This window comes from Leptonychotes weddellii, chromosome 1, assembly GCF_054177405.1.
Source record: "Leptonychotes weddellii isolate Sample4059 chromosome 1, ASM5417740v2, whole genome shotgun sequence".
In the NCBI taxonomy this organism is placed as follows: domain Eukaryota; kingdom Metazoa; phylum Chordata; class Mammalia; order Carnivora; family Phocidae; genus Leptonychotes; species Leptonychotes weddellii.
The window spans coordinates 33,346,991-33,374,029 of NC_138369.1; the positions used below are offsets into that span (position 1 = coordinate 33,346,991).

General features: G+C 46.9%; 1 long non-coding RNA gene across 1 annotated transcript; it reads left to right on the forward strand.

Annotated features, from left to right (window-relative positions):
• The first annotated feature begins 3,819 nt into the window (after nt 1-3,819).
• On the forward strand, nt 3,820-21,205 carry LOC145717060 (uncharacterized). Its single transcript, XR_014140048.1, has 3 exons — nt 3,820-3,885; nt 17,527-17,615; nt 20,372-21,205. It is a non-coding gene; the product is annotated as an uncharacterized LOC145717060 (long non-coding RNA).
• The last annotated feature ends 5,834 nt before the right edge of the window (nt 21,206-27,039 follow it).

Below are 27,039 nucleotides of genomic sequence, written 5' to 3' on the forward strand. Positions count from 1 at the left end.
ACATGCAGCCACTTAGGTCTGCTGGACCCCGAGCCAGGGCCTTAGCCCCTGCACCTCCCTGACTCCTTGCCTCTGAATCCAAGCCTCGCCACCTTGTAGAGCTTGGGTGAGCTACTTACCCTTTCTAGCTCCCAATTTTCTCATCAGACAAATGAAAGGATAGGGAGGCTCATTGGGGAGGAGACTGAGATAAAGTCCCAGTCCAGCACTTAACACAAGACACACCCACTAAATGCTCAATCAGTGTCACCACCAAGACACCAACTAGGCTACTGTTGCTATTAATTATGCCCCGACTCACCGGCCTGGATTTACAAAGGAGGAAATGGACTGATGTAGCTGTTAGAATGCTCCCAGCTTCAAGAGAGAAGACATAGGGAAAGTACTTGTTTAGGTAAAGGAAAGATATAATCTCCTGTAATAGGAATTCTAGATGTAAGATGGGTCCCTGGGGGCTAGGGGGATTGGGGAGATTCATCAAATGGCTTGATGATGACACCAGGGGTTCAGGTTCTTTCCTGCTGGCTGCCCTCCACCTTGGGCTGGGTCCACTCAGCGTCCCCAGGTCACTGCTGCAGTTTCAGCATCACATTAAACAAAAACAAGACAGGAAAGGAAAAGGGAGCTTCTTTTTGTCTAAAGACGCACTCTTGAAGAGTAAGAAAAAAATTCCTAGACTCCCATTGGATGTCCCATTATATCTCCTTGTTGAGAATAAATTCACATGCCCAAGGCTGAATCAAGCATGGGAGTGAAGAATTAGCATGTATGTAAGTAAGAGTTACATTTGCTTGAAAGAAATGGAAACCTCATATCACATATGAAAGACAGGAGTTGCTTTTACATCTGGAAGTCTGGCCAGGCTGCCCAGGAATCTCTCTTGCTAATCTCTTCCACGGTTCTGTCCCATGTTTCTTCACAGCCCAACATGGCCACTCCAGCCCCAGTCCTCCAGTCCTCACGCCAGCATGGAGGAAGGAAAAAAAGCAGCAGAAAGACAAAATCCCTTCCTATGAACAACACTTCCAGAAACTGTATGCACCACATCTGTTTACTCCCACTGGGCATAACTTAGTCACACAGCCTTACTTAGCTGTAACAGAAGCTGAGAAATGTCTTTCCTCTGCACAGCTATGGGGATTTCTATTACTACAGAAAATGATGGGGTGGTGGAAGCATAGATATTGGCCATCAGTAGTCTATGTCATACCATGACTCCATCATAGGACTGAGGAGGACCTAGCCTCCCTGAAGCTATCGCTTCCTCATACCTGTACAAAATCAGGGAGCTGCTAACATGGCAAGATGGGGAATGGGTGTTGGGATAGGAAACAACAGGTTCCTGACACTAGTAAACTCCTATCACTCTTTACCAGGTTACCTATCAATAGAGATGAGCGCGCCCAGCTTTAAAAAGAAGGCAAAAAAAAAAAAAGGGCAGGTATTCCTTTTGGCCTTTTCAATGTACCACAGCTTCCTCCCACATTCTCTGCTTGCTCCTCTAGAATAAAGTCTATAAAGCATGCAGCAATCGCCTTACTCATGAGTCGGTCACGTGACTTGTGTTCAGCGAGAGCCTGAATCACTCGTAAGTCTTAGAGCACAGAATATTGCACCTCTATCAGATCCACTTGGGGGAGGAGGTGCCATTACCCTGAAAGTCATTTGGATTGTACTAATCCACCCTCGTTTGCCAAAATGATTCATTTTTAGCTCTCACAATCCTTCTTCCAAAAATAGCACTGCATATGAGTGTGGCGGGGTGGGGGCGGGGGGAGATCTTTATCTCCCAAAAGCTCGACAATTGTGGCTCTGTTGACATTATTTCTAGAGCTCAGAAGGAACAGAATTACTGGGATAATAGAGGCTGTGATTCCAGGACGACAAGACCCCTAGAAGAAAAGGCACAATTGACTCAACTATGCAAATGTTTTATCTACATATTTAAAATTATGGTCTCATGGGGTTTCATGAAGAATGCTCCAGATTTAAATATCTGGCCATTCCATTTTTAAAGAAGACATTTATTACTTTTCTCTAATTCCTCAAATTTTGGTGACAGAATTTCCCTTGGAAAACCAGCCCTCGTGGAAGACTAACACTGCCCTTGTCTTTACGGTAGACAGTTACTCAGACTGGCACCTGGAACACTGTATTCTCTTGTCCAGCACAGCTGGTTCATAATTGGTAGAACCCAAGTCTTCCAGTGTGACCCAATATGGTTTTTCTCAGAATGGTAGCAAAGATAGAGGCTCTGTTTTCTGAAGAGGCTTGACTTGGGGTTGAAAGGATACAAGTCTAGAGTGGCTGGGTGCCATGATGTGAAGAGAGGCTACCTCAAAGCAGGAGGGTTTCCTAGTTTCAGTAACCTGTTGGTTTCTGGTATACCAAGCATTCCCTCACTCTCGTTTTAGCAAAGTAGAGCTAAGCAGTGTAGAGCTTGAGTCCTCATGTCATATGTTGAGACACTAGGTCCACTATTTCTGAAGAAATCCCTCTGAATTCTTTTATTTGGTAAGTTAACGTTTTTGCTGAAGTCACTTATACTTGAGTCCCTGTTACTTTCAATAAAAAAAATGCTGATCAATACAGCCATCTCAGTCACTGACCTGGTATATATGACATCAGGATACAGTCTGCTCTTCCTGAAATGCTTCCTTCTCCTAATCCGGAGTATCTTATGCTGAACTTAACCATGGGCATTCTCCAAGGCTTGGTTTTGATATTCTCATTTGATCTTTCTCCAATCACCTTTGAATAATCCATCTATTTCTATTACTTCAAAATTCACTTCTAAGCTGATGAGTACCAAGTGGTACCTGGTCTAATTTTTTCAAATTGTGAGTAGATATCCATTCGACATGACCAACGAATGACAGAGACAAAGAACACCCCAACGTGTGCAATTCAATGTTGCAATCAAATGAAACTTATGACAAGATTAATTTGACATGGATCTGATGAAAGTTAAATCACAGCCTTGGATGTGTGGAAGAAAAAATTATTCTGACACTTGTTAAAATGGCAGGAAGACTTTAGATGATTGTGATAGGTGTCAAGACTATTGCAATAAGGGAGAGACATTAGCCTTAACTTCACTCTAAATACAGTAATGACCGCTGGGGATTTATAGCCAAGGAGCGGAGGGGGAGGGGAGCAGTTGGTGGATAGAATATTACTAAGAGAAAACATCAAGGATACGTGAATTCTTGCTAATTTGATTTAATAGGGGTCTTGCTGAAGGCAGGCCAGGGTAATCAATTATCAAGGGGCTTGGGGCATGGAATTCTCTTTAAACTGCCTTAGCAGGTTTCTTGCTAAAGCCAAACTCAGTAGTCCAAAGACCCAAGGAGGAGGCATAGTTGAAAAGAGGGCTCAGAAAAGCCTTTGTCAATGGTAGTCCAGATTAGGTGTAAGTGGGAAATCTTCAGAAAAGGTGAATGAATACTGTGGGATTACAGTTGTTCCCCATTATGCATGGGGGATACGCTCTAAGACCCCCAGTAGATGTCTGAAACTGTAGAGAGTACTGAACCCAACATATACTATGCTTTTTCCTATATATATACACACACCTATGATCAAGTTCAACTTATAAATGAGACACAGTAGGAGATTAACAATAACCAATAATTAAATAGAACAAGGCTAACAATATACTGTAATAAAGATTATGCGACGGTGTTCTCTCACAATATCTTATCGTACTGAGCTCACCCTTCTCCTTCTTGTGAGGACGCGAGATGAGAAAACACCCACGTGCGGACGTGCGGTGAGGGGAGTGACGCAGGCATCGCCACGTAGCGTGAGGCTGCCGCTGAGCGTGTGACATTTGTCCGGAGAGTCATCTGCTTGCACCACAGGTAACAGGAAAGCGAAACCACGGTAAGACAGAACTACTGTGTTTCTACCCACATCAAGTTCTGAGTTGTGCTTCTCCCCTACAGCTTCGTTTCCCTCTCCTGAATTGCTACTCTTGTACACGGGACCTCCCACATTCATACAGGGCCACGGCACGGGCTCCGGTTCCGCGGGCCTCCTCTCTGCGCCTTGTCCCTTGTCCCTGTCTTACCCTCTCCCCGGAGGCCTCTGCACAGGCAGCTGGCTCTGCCTCGAACTCTGTCTTGAGTTATGTAACTCTGAATCATCCTCTGGATCTCTCCCTGCACCCGAAGTTGGTTTCCTCTGTGGGCGGGGGGCGCTTCCCCAGCATCTCTGACTAGCACCCACCCCACGAGGAGAGGATTCCGGAGCACCAGGTAAGGCACCAGCAGAGCACCCATCACAGGTGCAACGTGCGCGATTTACCTGAGTGTTTGGATAATGTGTGGCTCCCCCAGTCCACTGCGGGCTCTAGAAGGGAAGAGACCGTGCCCACCTTTGCTCACGCGTATGTGGCCCACACCAGGCACTTCCCGTGAATTTACACAATTACCTAGAACCGGGAGGCCGACTGACGGAGGCTCAGCAGCCGCTCTCCATAACCGAGGGCTGGGCCAGCTTTGAACCCCTCAATTCGGGGGGGGGGGTGGTTGAGGCAGGACTCATGTAAGTCAACTGCTCAAGAAGGACGTCATGAGAGCTGAGGCCCAGCAGAGCTGCCTCAGGCCCCTGTGACCGAGTGTGGCCCCTTGATGACGCAGGCCCAATGACAGTCTGGGCCAGTGCCCCCAGGGGATCTGGAGCTAGACCTGCTCTTCAGTATCTGGCAGCACTGGGCCAAGGTGTTCCCACATGTGTTGGTCACTGGGTGTGAGCTGCAGCAGGAAAGGGTGTGATCTTGGCAGGACATTACTGGGCAGGACACTATCACTGGATGAGGTCTGGAAGGTGTGCGTCACACCGGCCCCCAGGGGAGGCAGCCCCTTCTGCCTCCAGGGCCCGGAACCCACCTCACCCCTTCAGCCTAATGGTTGTGGCAGCTGTTGGGTTACACCAGCTCACCCCCTACCCTAGCCCTCGCCACCCCTTTGCCGTTCCAGGCCTGGCTGTGTCCCTCGTGCTCGTACCTCTGCAACCAGTCCCCTTATTACGTGACACTCTCCTGTAGCTACTGCTTTGAGCGTGCCCTCTGCTCCCTGCTGCAGCCACGACTGGGGTAAGCTTAGGCTCACCTGCAGAGGGTGGGAAATATCGTACGACCCACGTGAGACGGGCCGATCGTGATCCGGGACTACTGTGAGACCTGTCAAGACCACTGCAGTAGGGGAGAGAGACAAGCCTCAACTCTGCTCCACATACACGTGAGACAGCTGGGGGCTTTAGAACCAAGGAGCTCCACTTACAAGAGACACTTTCCTTGTGCCTGGAAATTTCATAATCCTGGCATGATGTCACCCTCTGCTTGACCCAGAGGATGCCCACCCCTCTACAATCCATCCAGGTCCTGCCTTTGGAGACAACTCTGATCATGAATCTCAGCTTCAATGGCTAAACTTACCTTCCTATGAACTCTCATAGGATTTATTGCCGAAACTTCTGGAAGCCATTTATCTTACCTTGCTTTGTATTGTAACTTTATTATTTGGCTCTTATTCTTGTTTCTGGTTTTTAATGGGTGGGTACACATCTCATAGCCCCAGTTAGAGTGAATGTGACAGCACGTCTATGCATTTACCCTCTTTACCTTTCCCAGCACACAGCCATGCACACGGGCATGGTTTGGTGAAAAAAAAAATTGATGAATGAAAGAATATACAATTTGGAAGCTAAAATATCAATCTAGATGACTGACTGACTTTTCTACCTCTCTATCTTTTGGGTTTGTTTTTTTAAACTTAGTTATACTTGGAAGCTAGAAACAAATTAGCATTCAGCATTAGTACGTGCCTTGCTCTATCCATGAATTTGTCCTCTGTATAGGAAATGATACATGGTACTTCTCCCCCGCGTTCTAACTCAGGGGGCCTGTAACATGAGCTGGAAATATGAGGCAATTAACCATGTAATTCAGACAAAATCGCCTGGAAATGTACTTCGTGAGTAGGTACACAGCTCAGTAATGGAAGACTTGAAAAACTCATTCATGATAGATATGGAATCATTTATTAGGGGAAGCGTGGGATGTGCCGGGAACATTTCTAATCTGTTAAAGTCAGCATCTTGCAGGGAAGCAGGCTGGATGACACAATCCCCCGTGTTGCCATCACTAGAGACAGCATCTGGGACTGAGACGAGGGGACCCTGGTTTGTGCGGGGATGGTGGGGCTTTGTATTTGCTGTGCTGGTTAGGGTTCTGGGGTGGCAAGTGATAGAGACTGAACTGCACAATCAGGCCAAATTGAGGAAAAATAAAGAATTGATTGGAAGCTAAGGTATAGCTCTGAGGAATGGATGAAAAGCTGGAGATGAGGCTTTTGGAAAAAATAGAACCAAGGAAGCTCTATATTCCTGGGTAGCAGGAACTAACACTGGACATTTTCATGTGAAGTCCCAAGGGGACCTGCCATCCCCAGCATCCCCCCTCTGCCTTAGAGGGTGCCGGTGTCTGGATAAACCTGCCCCAGATGCTTTCTTCTGATGTTACCCTCTGCCGTGCACCTTAAAACGGGCTAATTATATACAGATTTGTATGACATTTTGGTGGGTCCTTTCAGCAGTCATTCATTCATTTAACAAGTATTTCTTGTAACATATTATGGAGGACTCAAAAGTAAATTCATTATAGATTCTACTCTTAAGGGAGATATAGGGAGATGAGTGTTCAAGTACTTGTAAGATGGGATGAAAGGCTGCATACCCATCAGGATCTTTTCATTACATGGAACAGAAACCAGTCTCAAACCATCTTCAGAAAGGAGGAGAAACTGATCCACATAAAGGGAAGTCCAGGGGCACAGTGCTCCTGACACATGCCGGATGCAGGCGCCAGATGGTGAGGTCAGGACTCAGTCCTCTGCATGATCTGGGCTGGCTTGGTTCTCAGGGAAGGTCTCTGCAGCAGATCCTGTGGGTCCCTGTATACAGCTCTTCCAAATTAGCATGGCACCCAGGTGCAGTTCCTGTGAGTCTCAGCCCAGGAGCTTTCTCTGGCAAGGGAGCAGGTTCAGACTGTTGCCCAGGGACCCAACAGTCCTGGGAGCAGTCGTCGACCAAAGAATGGCAGAATTAGTAGATTCAAACATGATTATCTTTGGAGGGGACAACTTTGGGCCATGACCTCTACTTTTCTCTAGATATCTCCAGTAGGACTAAGCCCCAGTTGCCCACAGCAGTATCCCGCTCACTAATGCACATTGCTTGGGCTTACTTCCCTTTTGCCGTCTCACTTCCCTATTCTCCTAGCCATGCCCTTCAGGAACACCTGCAAAATAAACCTTTTGCACCTAAACCTTTGCCCCAGTCTTCTTCCTGGGGTACCCAGCCTAAGACACCCTTAGTTATAAAGTGGCAAAACGGCTGCAAACTGCTGTAGGTTTGCAACCTGCCAGTTTCTGATCGAATACAGAGACAACTTTCTTGCAAACACTTCCATCTAAAATCCTGAGTCTGCCTCTCATTGTTCAGGGCTGGCCACATTTCCATCCCTGGGTTAAAATATACCGGTTGACAGGGTCTGGCCATCTACTCACCAGGAGCCCAAGAAAACTGGAGCTATTTTTGTTCAATTGCCACGGTCTGGGGGAGGAGGAAGGATGAATTCCTTATGAATAATCAGGATGCCTTTACCAGGTCTTTGCTGTAAGGATCATTAGCAGGTCAAATCACCAGGTGTTCACAGCATGTGGGCCCCCAAAGAGGGACAAACACAGTTCAGATGAACAAGATGTAGGTTTTGGCTTGGTGGGGGAGGGTCACAGGAGTTTAATGCTGAAATTCCACTTTCTAAGTTTCCCAGACTGACCCCCTTTTAAATCAACAAGAAGCTCAATAATTTTCTTCCTCATGATAACCCCTTGTTTTGTGTTTTGAAATATCGTGTCATTCAAATGAAACAGCATGCAGTCAGAAGTAATTCTTTCTCCCACTTTAAAAATTAATAAATGGCATTATTGAGTCCATGTTCTTCATTATAGAGAAATATACCCTTTCTAGTGGAAATACAAAAATGAACTTCTAGTCCCTTTTGTTCTTTTTTTTCTTTTAAGATTTTTATTTTTCAGTAATCTCTACATTCAACGAGGGGCTCAAACTTACAACCCTGAGATCAAGAGTTGCCTGCTCTACCGACTGAGCCAGCCAGGCGCCCCTTTCTTCTTAGTCCCTAGGAGCTGAGGGACCCCCTCATTTGGTGGTTGAGGTCCTCCTGCACACACAAAATTTCAAAAGGAGACTGGCTAGCAAATTGGACCATTTCATTTATATTAGTAGACTTCATAGTTGGGTAAATTATCCTTCAGGTCACATTTTGCAAGGAAACTCCCCATGCTTCATTATCATAGCATTTATATACTAGAAGGGATTTCTCGGAGATTATCTATTTCAACTGTTAGCTAAAAAAATCTGACATGAAGTAATGTACCCAGATTATCACATCCATCCACAAGCGTAGAATTTCGAGCACCTATTATAAGCAAACCCATACTCCAGGATCTCAAGGAAACCAAGTGAATAAAACAGAGAAGGTCTCTGTCAAGTAGAGAGGCAGACAAAACATCATAATAAAAAACATCACTGGTTTCTGGTCCAACATGTAAAGAGCAGACATTGTCACCTTCACCCTTATTATAAAGAAAAAAGGTTAAACAAAATGAAAGTAAGCCAATCTAAGATCCAAGGGGGAACTGAGATCATAGGGTAAACAGCTGACCCCAAGACTGGGGAGACAGACAGGTGGACACAGATATCACAGCTTACTGAGAGAAGGCCCAGGACTGTAGCCAATGAGTAGGAGCATGCTGAACTCTAGTTGATGAACTGCTGGGGGCTCCACATGGACCAGCCAGAGAGTTAGAAATTCCAAGGGGGTCCCATCCTTTTGTAAGTTTTACCCCCAGGAGCCCTACCAGGATCTCACAGTGAAAGCAGGGAAAAAATACCCTCATGCTTCTGGCATGGCAAAGGGGGATAGGCAACATTTTGAAAAGCTTATAGTGCTAGGCACTATGGAGGTGCTAGAGTGACTGCGGAGGAGCCGAGAACGAGGAGGGGACAGCAGGCACCACCAAGCCACTGGATGAGAGAACTTGGCCTGTCCTGGGAACTGGGAGGCGTCCCTGCGGCCGGGGCAGATGAGGGAGGGAGGGTGGGATGGAGGGGACTGTAGAGGAAGCAATGTCAGAGGGCTCAGGGTCATGGGAGGGAGTCGGGTCCCATGCTTCCTCTAAGAACTGCATTCCTTATACACAAGCTTGAATGCAGATGAGCTGGGACAAGGGGCCAGGCAGCCCTACTCCAATCTCATGCCTACTTCCTACAGCCCTGACACATAGATGACTAATTCTGGAACGTACGGTCTGGAAAAAAATAGACTCAGAAGCAGGCAAGCTCCTCAGCAGCCTCAAACCATGGAGCCTCCTACAGGTGCAGAGAAGGAGTGAAACAACCATGTACAGTTGTGCAGTGTTGAGTACAGACTAACTACTGTCAAGTTCTGGCTCTGGCCAGGGTTGCAGTCGGGGACAAGTCACTTTACTCTTCTGAGTTCCTGGTTCCTCTTCTAGGAAGAGGAGATGATAAAAGTACCTTTAGATAGAGTTGTTGAGACAATTAAATTAAATGGGATGAAGACTGATTTTCCCCAGAGTTGCTCATTCCCAAGTTTCCTAGTTCCATAAAATGGTACTATCTCCCATCCAGTGTAATGGCTCAAGACAAAATGCTTAGTCATCCCCGATTTTATTCCTTTCCTCAAATCCCAAATCTATCAATAAGCCCAGATGATTCTGTTTCTGGAATACATCCTGAATGTGTGCACTGTGGTTTCTCTCCATTGCCTGGATCCTAGACTCAGATGCTACCGTATCTTCCCTGGTCTACTGCGATGGCGTCCTACCTGGTCTCCCCATCTTCCTCTTGCTTCCTACAATCTGCTCTTCGCAAAGCAGCCATTTGTAATTGTTCAGTGTAATTACATGTAACTCCTTAGGTCATATCCATCCAATGGCTTTGCAGGGCATTTAGAATGAAATTCACAGGCCACTCCTCTATTCTTGCCCAGTTTGTTTCTCCAGTCTTACCCCCCTCTCTGCCATGCCCAGTGAGATAGAGATGGATCTTGCATTCTATTCTTAACGTCCCATGAGAGCCTTGCCATGTCTTTACATGATAGAGTAGACTTCCTGGTCCCTGAACTTGGGGCTTGGACATGAGATTTGCTTTGGCCAGTAATATGTTAGTAGTTATGACATGGGAAGAGCCCTGCAATTAGAGTTTGCCTCAGTTTTCTTTCTTTTTTTTTTTTTTAAAGATTTTTATTTATTTATTCATGAGAGACAGAGAGAGAGAGAGAGAGGCAGAGGGAGAAGCAGGCTCCCAAGGAGCAGAGAGCCCGATGCGGGACTCGATCCCAGGACCCTGGGATCATGACCTGAGCCGAAGGCAGACGCTTAACCATCTGAGCCACCCAGGCGCCCTCAGTTTTCTTTTTGATTCCTGCCATTTCCTTGCTGTTCTCTCTTTAAAGCTATTCTCCTTATCTGGAACCGAATTTTTCAACCTGGTGTTATTGACATATGGGACTGGATATTGGTTGTGAGGACTGTGCTATGAGATGTAGGATGTTAGCAGGATCTTCTCCTCAACCCACCAGAGACCAGCTGTGGCAACCAAAAATGTCTCCAGACATGATAAAATGTGCCCTGGAGAGTAGAATCATCCCTGATTGAGAACCGCTGGTCTAGAAGACCTAGGGCATCTAGGTCTTCCTGGACATAGCTCCTTCTTGTCATTTACTTCCCACCTCAGAGATCCATGACCTTGCTCATTTTTTTCTTTACTTGTTTTTCTGCCTCTCCCTGTCACTACCACAATGGAACCTGGCACATGAGACAGGTACCCTAGAAACTGATTCTAACAAATGAAGGTTGGAAAGCATCTTGTCAACTGTGTTGACTGTCAAGCATTATGCAAATTAATTATAAAAGTAATAAAAGAGAGAAAAGTCATCGGAAACAGATCCACACAGAATCTAGCAGCTGGGAAGTTTCCGATGCTATAATTTTCCCTTCTGCAGCTGCTATCCTCTGAATGTTGGACAGAACTACCATCAGAATGAATGAATGTTCTGGAGCCAGAGCTGGGTTTGATTGACTAAGAAAGAAAGAACCCTCATTGGTCTTAGGATATCTTTAGAATGGATTTAAACAGCAAAATAGTTCAGTGGACGTGATTTAATTTGTTTCCCCCAAACAGCTGTGCCCCCCACTGATATCTCTGGCTCTGTTTGCATATGAAACCTTCAAATAGCCACAAGTTAATAGATGGGGGAGGATGTGTCAGAGTAGATGAATAGGGGTGCCAACCTGTTTCTTAATAACTAATTATGCAGGGAATTTATCATCACCCTCCACACATCCTCTTCCTTAATAACAGTTGACAATGCCAGTTTTCCCACTGGCGTCAGCCCATCACAGTGAGGTTTCGCTTTCTTTCTCTCCCCCCCACCCCCCGCCACCAAATGAAGACATCACCTAAATACAGAATCAGCAACATCAAAGGGTTTGCTCGGGCTTTTGGTGGTTCAGTGGATGGGAAGGCAAAAAACGGGGAGGTGGCACTGGCCCTTGGGGCCCAAATCACACTTCGATCTGCAAGTTGATGAGACAAGAAATGGCCCACGCTGTTCTGGGCGATGGCAGTCAATGAGATTTGGGGCGGGGAGAGCAAGTAGAGACAAAGACAGATAAGGTCTTCCTGGACACCAGCCAGGACAGACCTGCTTGGACTCCATCTGACAGGACCTGAGACCTCATGGTAGATTCTCAGAGCCTGACAATTGAAAAAAAAAAAAAACTTTTTACAAGTTTTCCCGAAAGCCTGATTTAAATTCCTCGCGTTCCAATGTCAGCCTATTTCACCTCGATCTTGCTTTTCTGGAAGCTGTGGAGAGTTGCTTCCAACTAATACTACAACTCCCACTGACACCAAAAAGCTGTAACTGGTTCTACCTGGACGCCCTCCCCCTGCTCCTTAGGTCCCACCTTGTCTGTCACTCTGCCCACCCAGTAGCCATAGCTTGGCTGAGTTATCCTTCTCAGGGACATCTGGCACTGGCTCCGCCAATCCGAACCTATCCCCGCAGAATGGAGCCCCACAGAAGGCAGCGGGGTCACATCCCAGCAAAGCGCTAAAGAAGAAATGACAAGCGGGGCAGATGCAGCTGGCAGACGTTTTCTTTGGCTGGTAGTTTTTTAAAAAATTGCAAACTTCACAAAAAACCCCCCAGATTTTCCTTTTCTCTTGGAAAACTGGACGACCTGGCCACACTGGGCCGGTGCTCCTCTAAGGCGGATATCGGCTGGAGCAGAGTAGCGCCCTCTTCAGATGGGGCATCTGTGCTCCCGTTGTCCACACTGTTTTATTATTGCCCCCCTCGCTTATCCTACCTCCTAGTGCTCGGAAGCATATCGGCTGGAGAACCAAAGATCTCAAAAAGTGGGAGGAGCAGCCCCGTATCTGCTCTGTTGCAGTCTGTTTGCTTAACTTATTGATAGAGTCCACGAAAGCTCGTGTATCTGTTATGGGCTGAATTGTGCCTCCCAGCAGCACCCCCCGCCCCGCCTCCCCCAGACCCTGCCCCACCACCTTCATATATTGAAGTCCTAACTCCCAGTACCCCAGAAGGTGACTGTATTTAGAGATAGGGTCTTTAAGAGGTAATTAAGGTTGTATCAAGTAATTAGGGTGAGCCCTAATCCAATATGACTGTGTCCTTATAGGAAGAGTAAGAGATAGCAGGGATGTGCATGCACAGAGAAAAGGCTGTGGGAGGACACAGCAAGAAGGTGGTCAATCCTCCCGCTAAGTGGGGAGACCTCAGAAGAAATCAGCCTTACCGACACCTTGACTTCAGATGTCTAGCCTCCAGACCTGTGAGACAGTTAATTTCTGCTGTTCGAGCCACCAGTGGGCCTGCCTCTGTTACGACAGCCGGAGCCAACCGATGCAGTTTCCCATCAGTGAAATCCCCCGCCCCTGCCAAAAGTAACTCTTCCACGTACTTGCAAACCAAGGGTCTCTACTAATGAACGTGTTTTCCCCTACAGTGTGATTAGTCTCCTTCATTTTACCCAGGCCCCTTTCTTGAACTTTTCAGTATATTTTACTACAAGCTCCATGTTTGAAGACTCATAAACTAAGGTGAATGAGTTAAAGTCTTGGCAAAAAAAAAAAAGGCAAGTCATAAATGGAGGCAAATATTCATCCTCTCTTCAGGGCTGGGTTGACACATCTGAATACTGTGGCTAGACAAACACTAATCTCCATCCTCAGAAAATATGAACTCTCTGTCTGAAAGAGCGCAAGGTGGTATCTAGATCATGCCTTCCCAGTGGGGACCCTATGACAGCCAAGAAAGAGAAAATTGAATCTCAGATGGAAAAACATCTTCCTCTTTCTATGTATAAATCACACATATACATATAGCACGGATCTACACTACTCGTTTTAAAATTTCAGGGGAGGCTCATCAGAGAAAAATGCCTATGAAAGCTATTTGGAGAGGATGATGATAAAAAATGGTTGAGAAACACTGACTTATATGTTTGGTGTGGTGTTAATCTCCTTTCTTGGAAGGCACCGTGCTTTGGGGACTTTGTCTTCAGGTCCTTTGCATAGTGATACTAATGTGGACAATTTGGGGGATTCCCAAGTAGAAAAGGGATCTTTCTACTCTTGTGTAAATCAAACACAGACAAAACTATTTAATCTTGCTGACTGAAGGGTAAGGCTAAAAAAGAAGGAACTGGTGACGTTATGGCAGATACAGGTGGATGCCTGCCTGACAGTATCCCCTCCACATTTGTTTTGGCAAAGTAGCCTCCCAACATGGAGGCTGAAAACTGGATACTTGTTTTCTCAGCCTCCTTTGCAACTGAGCATAAGCATGTGACCCAGGCCCTAGGGATGGAGGCTTCTAGAAAAGAGGCTCTTAACCAATAAAAAGAGTCTCAAGAGAAGAACAGCCCTGTCTCTCCTTCGGTGGGTTGCTGTCATGTCCCATGTGTTGCCTGGCACTTCAGCAGCCATCTTGGGGCCATGAGGCCGTGAGGCTCAGGAATCAACGAGCTAAGTAGAGTGAAGTGAAAGAAGCAAGAGCCAGAGTCACTGATGAAATGAATCAGAGAGGTAGAAATGACAAGAGAAAAGAGTAATGAATAAAATTGACATTTCATAGCTAAAACTCACAAAGCTAAATTTGGGGAACAAGTGATCAAGTACAATAGACCAAGGGGAAAGTAGAAGAAAAAAGTCCTGGGTCTTACTTGGTTCTAGTACTAGGCAGATGGGTAACTTTGGACAAATTGTTTAGCTTCTCTAAACTTTGGAGGGGAATGCTTATCCATCTTTCTTTAGAGGGTTTTTTGGTCTGCACTGTCGATTTGGCTAAGCTGGAATGACATTTCCTAGAATCCTTTTCCCTGTGTGTGTCTGGGTTGCTGTTGGCAAATTAATTAATTAATTAATTATTTTACAAAAGCATGAATTTGGAAGGGAGAAGTGAAGCAGCAACCATGATTCTTGGGTCATTATACTTGATGCATTAAGAGACAGATGAAGTGGTACCAGTAGTTCTAGCTTGGCGTCACTTCCTCCTACCCGACTTCCACCTCTTCTTCACTTTTTTTTTTTTAAGATTTTATCTATTCATTTGAGAGGGGGGTTGGGGAGAGAGAGCATGAGCAGGGGAAGGGCAGAGGGAGAGGGAGAGGGAGAAGCAGACTCTCTGCTGAGCAGGGAGCCCAATGCGGGGCTCGATCCCAGGACCCTGGGATCGTGACCTGAGCCGTAGGCAGATGCTTAACCCATTGAGCCACCCAGGCATCCCCCACCTCTTCTTCCTGACTGCCAGTCCTATATACCGACAATGACCCCACACCTCCTGCCAGACTCCACGGTAACAGCCTTCTGAAGACTTCATACCTGGTTCTCCTTTGCTGCCCCCACTGTGGCTGTGGGACATGCCTGACCTGTATTCCCTTGCAAACTCCTTCCTAGTTTCCACCTGTACCAGCTCTGCAGGGGGACTGGTTCGAGAACTGGGTCTTGTCGACTTTACTCTGATCCTCCAACTCTTCCTTTTGGACCCTTAGTTTTCAGCTCCTCCCACAATTGTGTGAGGTCTTCTTCTTCAAATTAATCCTTCATTCCAAAGTATTCACAGTGGTTCTGCTTTCTGGATTAAACCCCATGTGATACAAGAATCAAATGAAACAATGAATCCAGAGCAATTAGCACAGCACCAGGCACATGCCAAGAACTTAGTAAGCTATTAATAATTATTATCAACGTTCTCACTCCTATTAAAGCAAAAGGACTCAGAGACCCCACTTTCTAATTGCCTCATTATGCAGAGGACTAAACTATGATCCTGCCCGGTTAAATGACTTGCCCAGGGTCGTACAGCTCAGGTGTGACCCAACCAACCAGAATTCAGGTCTTCTAATTCCTAGTCCTACCACTTTTCACAGATCCTGGCCTGCTGCCCAAACGATCCTACTATTCTGGTTACCACACAGCATGATGCCATGGGCGGCAAATAGTATAGTACACAATTCTAACCAGCCTAAACCACATGGAGGGTTTATTGGCTCATGTAACCAAAACGTTGAGATAGAGGGTCGACTTCAGACATAGTATCATGATGTCATTAGGGCTAAGCTCCAATTTTTCTCTCATCTCTTTCAGCTAGGTCCCTATCAGGGCGCTCTGCTTAGAACCAGAAGCAGCTACAGCAGCGCCACGCCTCACACTTCCAAACTACAGCTGTCTTGAGGAACACAGAATCTTAATGTTAAGAGATTGAGATTCAATATGATTGGACCGGTGTAGGTCACATGTCCACCTTCACCCAATCTCTGTGGTGGTGGTGGGTGGGGGGGAGTTGGCATGCAGTGATTGGCTCAGTCTAGGTCACGTGCTACAAACCTAGGCCTGCGGGGATCAGAGGTGGGTGGGGAGAATCAGCCTCCCCAGAACCACGTGGACTCTTAATACAAAGTGACGGAGGGAGTAGGAAACCGGGACGTGACTGCTGGGGAAGCAACACGTACGGGGTGATTTATTACATTTCTTGCCTTAGTATCTTTTCCCGGGTATCTGGGATGAAGCCAGGTGAGCACCATTTCCAAAAGAAATGCACAGTCATAAGTAATGTCTTTAAAAGCAGTGGCCCTGTCATTAAATCTTTATGGTGATTTAGTTTAATGTAAAATGCACATCAATGTGAGGCTCTTGAGTCATGGGGATGGTGGGGGCATTAGGGCTGCATCTGACTCCTGGTCTGTCCTATTAGTTGGTTTAAGAAACACGACCTCCTCCCAGGTGACGAAATGTGGGATGAGAAATCTGCCAGGATATAATAATGCTGTCCTTCTTGAGAGTACAGACCCAGGAGAGAAGCAAGAAATTTGTCCTGTACCTTAAAAAGGGAATCTCTGTTTTGTTTTGTTTTTTAATGGCTAATATGATGTATAAATAATGTGTACAAGGAGGTGCACAAATCTTAAGTTTTCAGTTTAATGATCTGATAATTATATGTGCCTGGGTAACCACTATTCAAAACAAGGTATGGGACATGTTCATCACCCTAGAAAGTTTCCTCACTTCCCCTTGCAAGTCAATTCCAGACCTCTACTCCAAACCACTCTCTGATTTCTATCGATGTGCATTAGGTGTTTGTCTCTTCTTAGAGTCTACACTAATGGAACAAGACAGTATGTGTCTGGCCCCTTTAGTTATAACATTTCTTGAGATCCATTCACATTGTTGTGTGTAGCAATAGTGTGTTCCTTTGTATTGCTCAGAAGTATCCCACCCTATGGCCATATGATAATTTTATTTATTCATTCTCCTACAGATAGACATTTACATGGTTTCCAATTTTTGGCTCTTACGAAAATAATGCAATAAACATTCTTGTATAATTTGTTTTGTGCAATATTTTCATTGCTCTTGAGCAGATACCTAAGAGTGGAATTGCTGGGTCATTCGGGTGGATGTATGTCGCATTTATCAGAAACTGCTAAGAAGTTCTCTACAAGTGGTTGTGCCATTTTATACTCCCAGCAGTGTAGGAGAGTCTTGGAATTGGATCCTCATTTCTGATAGAGACTGCTGACATTTTTGTTTCCCAAAGGTCCATTTCTTCCTAGGTGAGAAGGGGAATGATCCACATGGAAACCCAGCAATGGCAGCTTTGGGGTGACAGAAGTGTGAAGCCCTAGGTCTCCTGGCCCCCCCATCCATTCTCTCCCCACTCTGCTCTGCTCTGTATCACAGAAGGCTCCTTGCCTCAAGGCTCCTGGTTGGGTGTGGCCACTAGAAGGTGCTGGGTTGGGTGTGGCCAGTGGAAGGAAGCTGTCGTGAATTTGGAAGGTGGGAGGAAGGGATAAGGCAGAATCTCTCTTATTCTCTGTGTTCTTGCAGTGACAGTATGTCTTTCTTGGCATCAGCTTCCACCGCACAGACCTGGCCAGCTCCAGCCTCTGGTGGGGAGCTCCAGCTCCTGGACCCAGGTAACACCACCTGCTCACTTGCTCTCACTAGCCTGGTAGTGGTAGCTTCTTCCTGCCAGTGCAAATCTCTGGGTTGCCTCTCAGTTCACTGTCCCTTGCTTCTCAGCCCCTTCCTTCATCTGAGTAAACAGTTTCTTGTATTACATTGCTTTTGTTCAAATACTTCGAGTAGGTTCTGTTTGCCTCGTTGGACCTTGACAGATACACACAGCATCAAGGATTAACAGAGACCATTTTGAGGCCAAATCACATCTGAGGCCTGCCAGGCAGATTTACTGTCAAATCCTAGAACTGCAAAAATAGGACAGCCTTCTTCAGAAACACCATCTGGTACCACAATATTCCCCTAATGTCTAGTCTAAGTCCCTGCTGTGACAAAGTTTGCATCTGATAACCAGACAGAACCAAGTCACTTGGCCGCAGGAGTGAATGTGAGCCTTGGTGTTAGTGGATTCATAGGTCATGTCTTAGAACTGACAGAAGCCATAGTTGTGTTGCTGGGAGAAGAAAGGGAGAGGCTGGGAGGAAAAGGGATATTTCTAAGCAGCCACCATAATTGGATGGTTTGACCCAAATTCTAGGTTGTCAGGCCACATACTTGGCTTTCAAGGTTGGCAGTCATTTCTGCTGTTCCTCTGCTTCTCTCTTCAGGACTTAAAACAATGCCTGCCAAACAGATACTCAGTAAATATTTGCAGAATTGCACTTGCTCATTCATTCATTTGTTGAATACTAACTAAGTACTTGGATGATTTAGGAGTCTCGATTGCAAGTGACCGAAAGCCAAATCAAATTGATTCAAGCAAAAAGGCATCATAGTAACCCATGTGACTGAAAAGTCTAAGGATATATTAGCTTCAGGCATGGCTAGATCCAGGTGCTCAAATGATGCATCAGGAGTTCCTGGCTCTCCATTTCTCAGCTCTGCTTTCCACTGTGTTGATTTCATTGCAGATAAACTCTTCCAAGGGAGGGTGAGAAGGCTTCCCATAGCTCCCAACTGACATCCCATCAGAACAATAATCATAGGGGAAGGAGAGTGCTTGTCTTTTAAAATACTTTTTGTGAAAATCTAGGGCTCATCACTCACAACTCTGATAGTCCTGGCCTGGGTCTGCTGCCTCTCCTTAGCCAAAGAAGGAGCCAGGGCACTTTGATTCATGCTCTATCCAAGACTGTCTGCAATGGGGGAGGGGTTGTTCCCCAAAGGAAAAACAAGGAGCTACTGTCAGAAGGACAGATGGATGCTAGACAAGCAGAAATGACAAATGGTTCATTATGGGCATGTCTATGTGACAGGCACTGTGGACCAGGGGTAACAGCAGGGAACATTTCACAGTCTCTCTGTTCTCAAGATGCTTACACTCTAGCAGGGAAGCCTGGTGGAGAGCAATGACTGAGAATCAAAGACATCAATCTTATCACAGCAGAAGTACAGGTTGCAAGAAGAGCAATCTCCCTAAATGTTTTTCATAAGTTACCATCCCAAAACCCAATGTCCTCAGATTTGGCCAGCCTGGGTGCCAGGAAACTAGTTCTGTGTCCACATTGGACACTCAGAGTTTCAGTGATGTCTTCCAGAAAGCTTTGCTGGAGCTAGAATCTATAACAGATTGTGCAGCTTACGTGAAATGCCAAGAGTCTCTGGGAGAATGGGCTGTAAACAATTTGGTCCCATTGTGGCACGGGGCAAGGGGGCATGGAATGGAATCAGCTGGGCTGAAATGCACTCTGGGAAATCTTCCAACTTTCAACCAGGTGGGAAGACAAAAAATTTGATTTTTTCCGATTAGACTTTCTTATGTTCAGATAATTCGTTTCACATGAAATCGTAGGCAGTGATACAGAGAGATCCCATGTACACAGCTCCCCAGTCTCTCCCAAAGAAAACATATTGCAAATACGAGCAGAATACAAGGACCAGGTTTCTGACATGGATGCCATCCACACACTGTATTCTCCAGTTTTACTCGGATTCATTTGAATGTGTATCTGTGTATTTAGTTCTATGCAGTTTTATCCCATGTGTCAGTTAGCATATCCAGCACCACAGTGGAGATACAGAACAATTCCACTCCCACAACGATTCATCCAGTGGCTTAATTATAACCCCACCCACCTCCCTCCCAAGGAACTCATCTTCCCTCCTCCCTAACCCCTGGCAACCACTCGTTTGTTCTCCATTTCTATGATTTTGTCATTTCCAGAATGTTATGCTACTTTTTGAATTGGCGTTTTTTCGCTCAGCGTAATTCCCTGGGAATTCATCCAGTTGTTGCCTGTTGGGTGGTTTGTTTCCTCTTATTAGCGAGTAGTGTTCAAGGGTAAGGTTGCGCCACCCAGGGAAGGACGTCAGGCTTCTTTCCAGTAAAGCTACTACGAACATTTGTGCATAGGTTTTTGGGTGAACGTAAGTTTTCACTTCTCCGGGATAGATGTCCTGAAACTGTGGTTCACTTTGTACTATAGCTCACCCATATCTGTGCCTTCCTTGGTATGACCTCCTCCCTTCCACCCACCTCCCTCCTCCCTTCGTTGGTGGAGACCTCCCTGATGCTGACCAGCTCAGGTGTTCGGCAAGCATTTTTAACCATTCAGAGCAAGCTGACATGGATCACTCATTGTACATTTCACAACATTCTCACTGAAGGGGTATTGCCTTGTGTTTTTAAGTGTTTTCTTTTTTTTCCCCTGTCGTCCCACAACACTTTTTTGCTTCCTTTCTTCGGCTCAAGTGTTATCTTCCTTCCCAGCAGGTCTGGCCTCCTCCCGTTGGTCCCTGCCAAGTGTCACTGTATCTTCGGTGCTTTCTGGACTGCCACACACTGAGTTTCAGGATGCCAATTCCCTGACGCCTTTGTTCATGCCTGCAACACGTGCTTAATTAGCCGCTACTTTGTGCCAAGGGTGAGGGAGACAGTGGGAAACCCAACAGATACAAAGACACAGTCCTGCCTTCATGGAGCTTCGAGTCAATGAAGTGAAAAAGATCAGAGAGAAAAAAAATAATAAATGGAGCGATTAAATAAACCAGAGAGATACACATTGTCACGAAGGCTCTGATGGAAATCTCGTGGGCCGCATGAGTCAGTGACACGAGGGAGGTGCGCGGCGTTATGTGAGGTGGTCAGGGAAGGCCTACCTGAGGATGCGGCATCTCATCTAAGACAGCCCTAGCTTGAGAACTCATGTGCCACCATCTCCCTTCCAGTGCCTGTGACAGACATCCTTCATCCACCTGCATACAGCTTTAGAATCCTTCTCAACACTCTTCTCCCCGCGGCCACTCCCTAAGGACCTGGATAGAACACATGAAAGGGAACTGTCTTGCCGATGTGACAGAGTAGTCCTTCAGTGAACACAGAGTTAGAATGAACACACCATCCTCTAGGAAGAATGGACAGATATTATGCAATTCACTGGCTCAATAAAGAAATAGATCGTGGGACGCCTGGGTGGCTCACTCGGCTAAGTATCTGCCTTCGGCTTGGGTGGTGATCCCAGAGTCCTGGGATCGAGCCCCACATCGGGCTCCCTGCTCCTGCTTCTCCTCCTGCCTGCCGTTCCCCCTGCTCTGATAAATAGAGAAATAAATCTAAAAAGAAAAAAAAAAACGTGGCAACAAAGTTACGTGGCCTGCCGGATAAAATGCAGATTCCTGGGCCTTGCCACAAAGATTCTGTTTTGCTAGGTCTTGGGTGGGACTTAGGTAGCTGTATATGCACACGTATTTCTGGTGATTCTGATGCGGGGGATCCATGGACCAGAGTCTCAGAGTCCCTGGCGTGCTTACGGGCTACGAAGACGGCCTTGTTCCCCTGACTAACAGATCGCCCCTTCCCACCCATGCATCTACTTTACCCACTTATTTCCATCTACCGGCCCAGTGCGCCGAATGTCCGGCGTCACTGGAAACTCTAGGCAGGGCAGTGAGATTGTGACCTGGCGCTCTCTCCTACCTCCCTCTCCAACCTCAGCAGGTACCATGCTGCCCTCACTCTCTTCGCTCCAGCTTCCTGGCCTCTTTTCAGTCTCTGGGAGGCAACTACTCCAACAAGTACCCATTGTTTCCTGTACCTGGGACACCCTTCCTTCCCTTTCTTCACCCATTGAGCTCACTTGGGGAAGACTCTCTTTCCGTCCCTGACAGAAGTTTCACTAGGCCACAAAAATTAATTTTATGCAATTTAAGAAGTGGTACCCCTTTCTTAAGACATTTTAGATATCGTCTTCCAGAAAACTATCAAAATAAATATTCATATCCATGATGAATGGTTCTCCCCAAAGCTGGGCAGTGCACAGCCTACCCAGCTATATACAAGCGTCTTGATATTTGTCGTGGTTCAGATTCCCATCTCACTACTTCTCAGGGCACTAAGGACTTCCCCTTGGGAGCACTGATCACAGTTGCAATTGTAAACAGCAATGCCGATTAATACCTCTTTACCGGGGTGTAAATAGGGAATCTGTCTGGTTTTGTTCACGTTTGAGTCCCTGGGCCCTGTGACAGCGCTTGGCTCATAGTAGTCATTTAGTGACTGTCTGAGCAGCTTTCGCTCCTACATTGCTCTCCAGTCCTCCCAAAAGAGCTCTTTCCGGGTGCCTTTTCTGCCCTACTGTGAGTCCCCATTGCACCCAGCTGTCCCTGTCATCACATGTATCACAAAGTATTGCCACTGGCTGGTTTCTTGTCTCTGTTTCAACCCACCCATTCCCTAACACTCTAGGAAACTCTAAGCTCCCTCAGAGCAGGAGCCGTGCCTGTCTTGTTCATCCTTTGTCTTCCTGTGACTTGGCTGGTGTGCAGCCGTGGCAGAGTGTGCTGAGCACTCGAGCGAGTTCTGCCAGGCTGCGCTGGGACTGGGAGGTGAGGGGGGGATGACCGCTGCGCGGCACCTCTCCAGGAGACCCTCCCCGTAAGAAGCCTGGCTCCTAGCTCACTCCGCAGGGCAGAGGCTCCTGTTGTGTCAGCGATTACTATAATTCGAGCCACTTCTCACTCAAATCCCATTGGCTGATAAGAGAATGAATTTAGAGCATTGTCTTTCAAAGAATATCTTTATTCAGTCCCTGCCAATTTCCTATTCAGTCCCTGCCAATTTCCTACAATGCATCCCCCTAATAAGCCTTGAGACCCCGAAGCCGGAGGCAAACAGGTGCTCCAGAATGGGTCAACCTTGCCGTCCCAGGCAGCCCTTGAACCCACTTTCTCAGCCTTCACAGGCAGATCTCTGCAGAATAATAAGACCCACAAATCTTTTGTCTGGAAAATTATCTTCCCGTAACACTGGAAGCTGTTACCATGGAAATAAAACAGCCTATTAGCCCAAATCTACCAAAATACGGGAGCAGCCTGGCTGCATTTCTGAGGCCCTTCATTAATAAGGAGAAAAGCAGATTAACCTTTAAGAGAATTGACAAGAATGGCCATGACTTGCTGGGTTATGATTTCCACGTTGAGTTTATCGGAGCTAATATCTCAGCCTGGAGCGGCCATGCTCCAGGATGGGAAAGGAATAAAGACACGACTCAGTCTGAAGATTCAAAGGCCTGCCTGGTCTGGCCTGTGGGTCTCGGCCACCCGGGGCTGCTTCTGGCCCGCGGATTCCCGGGGAAGGCTCCTCCCTCGACCCGGTTCGCTGGAAGGAGAGCAATTTTCCGTCTCCTGTTGAGCAGCTGCCGAGAGAGAGGCAGGGCACTGCAGAGGGCTCCTGGCAGCACAGCCACGATGCCAAACAGAAGCCGGCGACAGATGGAACTGAACCCAGCCTGGCCCGGTCGGCCCCCTGCTTCCTGAGGCTCCCTGGTGCCCAATCCCAGACACGCAGGCTGCTGAGAGAGGCAGCAAGGATTCTGCAGCTTCCTGTGGCCGGGTTCCGAGCTTGCAGGTGCCAAGCAGGGAAGTTTGCAGCCCTCCGGCAGCCCTGGGCATCCCAGGGCCAGGCAGCCGCTCCCTGCAGGGCCCTCCCATCTAACTACAGGCAGGTGGGAAGTGTCAGGGTCTTGACAGGTGTCAAGAGGGACTCAAGCCTCCGGAAACTGACAACAGCGCACAGAAGCTTGGGCTGTGCTTGACAACGGCTCACGGATTTCCGTGGATTTCTTTTTCATCCTGTTTTTGGTTCCAAGTTAAAGGAAGAAAGGTAGGAGAGTGTCCCCGTGAGCACTGGTCATCATTATTAAAGGGTCTACCACCCGAGACACGTCGTGATATCCTCCTCAGGTGTCTTTCTGTGCCTCTGGTGACTGACAGCAGGAAATGAATACAAGGCACCTGTTCCTGTCAGCAGTGGCCTCGTGGTTCTGTACATCCTTCCGCTCCTTTTCAGTAAGAGTGGCACAAGTTGTACTGGAATGTTCCCCCAAATAACCACCGTTAGGCAGCCTTGGCGACTGCTGTAGCAAATGAGTCTCAGATCCCAGCCATTTCAGAAAAACACCAGTGCCTTCAGAGGCCCAGATCCTCTCCACCTGGTGGCTCCATCATTTCCTGGGGCCTTGGGACACCTCACTGGATCCTTGTATCTGGCTGGGAGTTGACAGGGGACAGTATGGAAGACCTGAGTAGGGGAGAGGGGCAGTTTCCAGAGGCCAGGTCTCCTGCTCTCATCCCACTGGCCAAGACTAGGCACAGACTCCACCTCTAGAGGTAAGGGGCGGGGTATCAGAGATAACAAGAGGCTCCGACACAAACACTGGGTCCCAGCTGATGATAACAGACCCTCACTTCCCTATCTTCACTGTTGAGCTTCTACCTCTAAGAGTAAGGTGGTTCCTAGCTTTTGTGGTGTCAAACATTGCCCAAGGTGTATGTCGTGGAATTCAAACACTGCAATGTGCTTCTCATAAACTGGGTTCCTTGAACAGTTATGTTTGGGAAACAATGAAAAAGACATATTCCTCCTGGGCATTCACACCATACGGTGGTATATGAAAGGCTCTGATAAATCCTGCATTTCAAAAATCTTTCTTTAGTTAAAACATTCCCCTCATTTACTCAATGAGAGGACTCTTGTTTTTTTTTTTTTTTTAGATGAAAACTGAGTAACATTTCCTGGAGTCAATGTCCTAAGCAGTACACTTTAAGAAAACAGACCTAATCCAATCTTGTTTTGTTTTTTTTGGCACACAAATGCACCACGGCTCAGAATGAGGACCTGACTTACCGAAGATCAAACAGCTTCTGAGGGAGCTGCAGTCCTGCACCAGATCCTCAGTGTGTTCCTTTCTCTAAACTTCTCCTACGAGGTTGTGCCTCCCAGGAACACGAGATCAGCAAGAATATACTAAGCTGCAGCCTAACCTCAACATTTTTTACCAAATTCATTTACCAAATAAATGAATAAACTGTGCCTCAGCTTTCTCACCTGTAAAATGGGTTCATAAGATTGTGCATTTAAAACACTTAGCCCAGAGCAAGGCACTGGGCAGCAACTGGACAAGCATGGCCCCTGTCCTCATGGGAATGACCCACCACAGAGGTGATGGACAGATAACTAAATTAATCATGAACTGTGCAAGTGCTAAGCCGAAATCACCCAAGAGGCTGAGAATAAGCAAGTGGTGAATGAGCTGTTGTTGGGGTATAATGTAATTAAGATTGTGACAATTCTGATTTATGGGTCTCTTCCAACACCACCAAGCAATTCTCTGAGATGCCAGCTGGCAGACCTACAATTTAACTCCGTTCTGACACTATCTACCTGACACTATCTAACCCACAGGTTAAGGGCTCGGTCCTACAAGACTGCCCTTTTGCCCCCTTTTAGAAGCTAGTTGAAAGTCCAGATTGTCACCTCTGCTTCTGAACAACAGGCTATAGATCGGAGGTTCCAGTGATCCCCTCCTGCGGTTTGATTAATTTGCTAAGGCAGCTCACAGAACTCAGAGAAACATGTTACTAACTAGATTGCTGGTTGATTATAAAAGGAGCATCCACATCTTCTCCAGGCACGCTGGTCTCCCCAAATCTCTCTATGCTCATCAACCTGGGAGCTCTCCAAATCCCCTTCTTTCGGGTTTTTGTGGAGGCTTCATTCACAGGCATAACCGATGGCTGACTCCATCTCCAGCCCCTCTACCCTCCCCAAAGACCAGGGGATGGGACTGAAAGCTCCAACCCTCTAATCACAGGGTCTGTTCTCCTGGCAACCCGCCCCCATCCCTAGGTGTGGTCCCAGAGCCCCCTCATTAACATAACACAAGACATCTTTATGGCTCTCATCACAGGAAATTCCAAGAGTTTTAGGAGCTCGGTGCCAGAAATGGGACGGAGACCAATCTATTGTTCTAAATCACGGTAATATTTGGAAATTTTCAGATAAAACACTTCAAAGAAATGTCCCCTTTGCACCCTCGTGCACTTAGGGCATGCCTTTTCTCTTTCACTGCTCTCTGCGGATGGGGTTAATTCAGGAGGAATGTTCCAGATGTCTTCCTGCAGGCCCTCTCAACCTGAGCACTATGGACGTTTGCTCAGATAATTTGTCCTGTGCATAGGAGGATGTTTCACAGCATCTCTGGCTGCTACCCGCTAGATGCCAGAACTATTCTGCCCACCTCCTCCCCCTACTTGTGACAACCAAAAATGTCCCCTGGGGGGCAAAATTACCTTCAGGTGAGAGCCACTGCCTTGTGTCGACTCAAGGCATTTCATTGTAGAGATGGGAAACAGGGACCATAATATCACCAGACCTTCCCTTGTCTCCTCACCTGTGTCCTTCTGGAATGAGTGGCGTACCAGCTTTCCAATCAGAGCAGGTCTGGAGGAACCGTCTGTGCTTCTCTCTCCTCCTTCCCGTGCCCCAGAAAAGTCCAAGTTAATTTCGAGCCATCCCACTACAACCTCTCAAGAGAAGAAAGAAAAGTTCCTTGGTTTTGCACTCGGCAGCACAGCAGCCTGAGCCCTTTGTGTTTCTGATTTCTGTGCTAGGGCTTACAGTAGGGAATAAACACTTCTTTGAAAGCCCTGGGCATTCCAGGGAAAATCAGTCAGCAGGCTCTGAAGGAGAGAGCACCATCCAAGGACTCATGGGTAGGAGGTACCAGGCCCATCACGGGGTGTGCAAAGAGAAAGAGCGGCAGGATGAGGTGTGTGCACATTCACAAGACATGGCTCTTCATTTACCGGGTGTCTCTGCCAAGTCACTTGAACTGAGGCTGTTTCCTCGCTTGTAAAAGGAGAGTAATGCTCTCGTTACTAGGGGCTGCATTTAGGTACGTGCTAAGGGCCACATCCCAATGATTCTTGCCCTATACCACTCAAAGAATCACGGGTGAGCGTTACATTAGATATGTGAATTTAAGGGCTTTGTAAACTGCAAAGTGCTGTAAAAATCCAAGGTCTAATTAGAATTACCACCTGCTTCAGATACTTATACCTACAACTGAATAAACCTCCAGGAGGCAAAATAGCAAAGTGGTT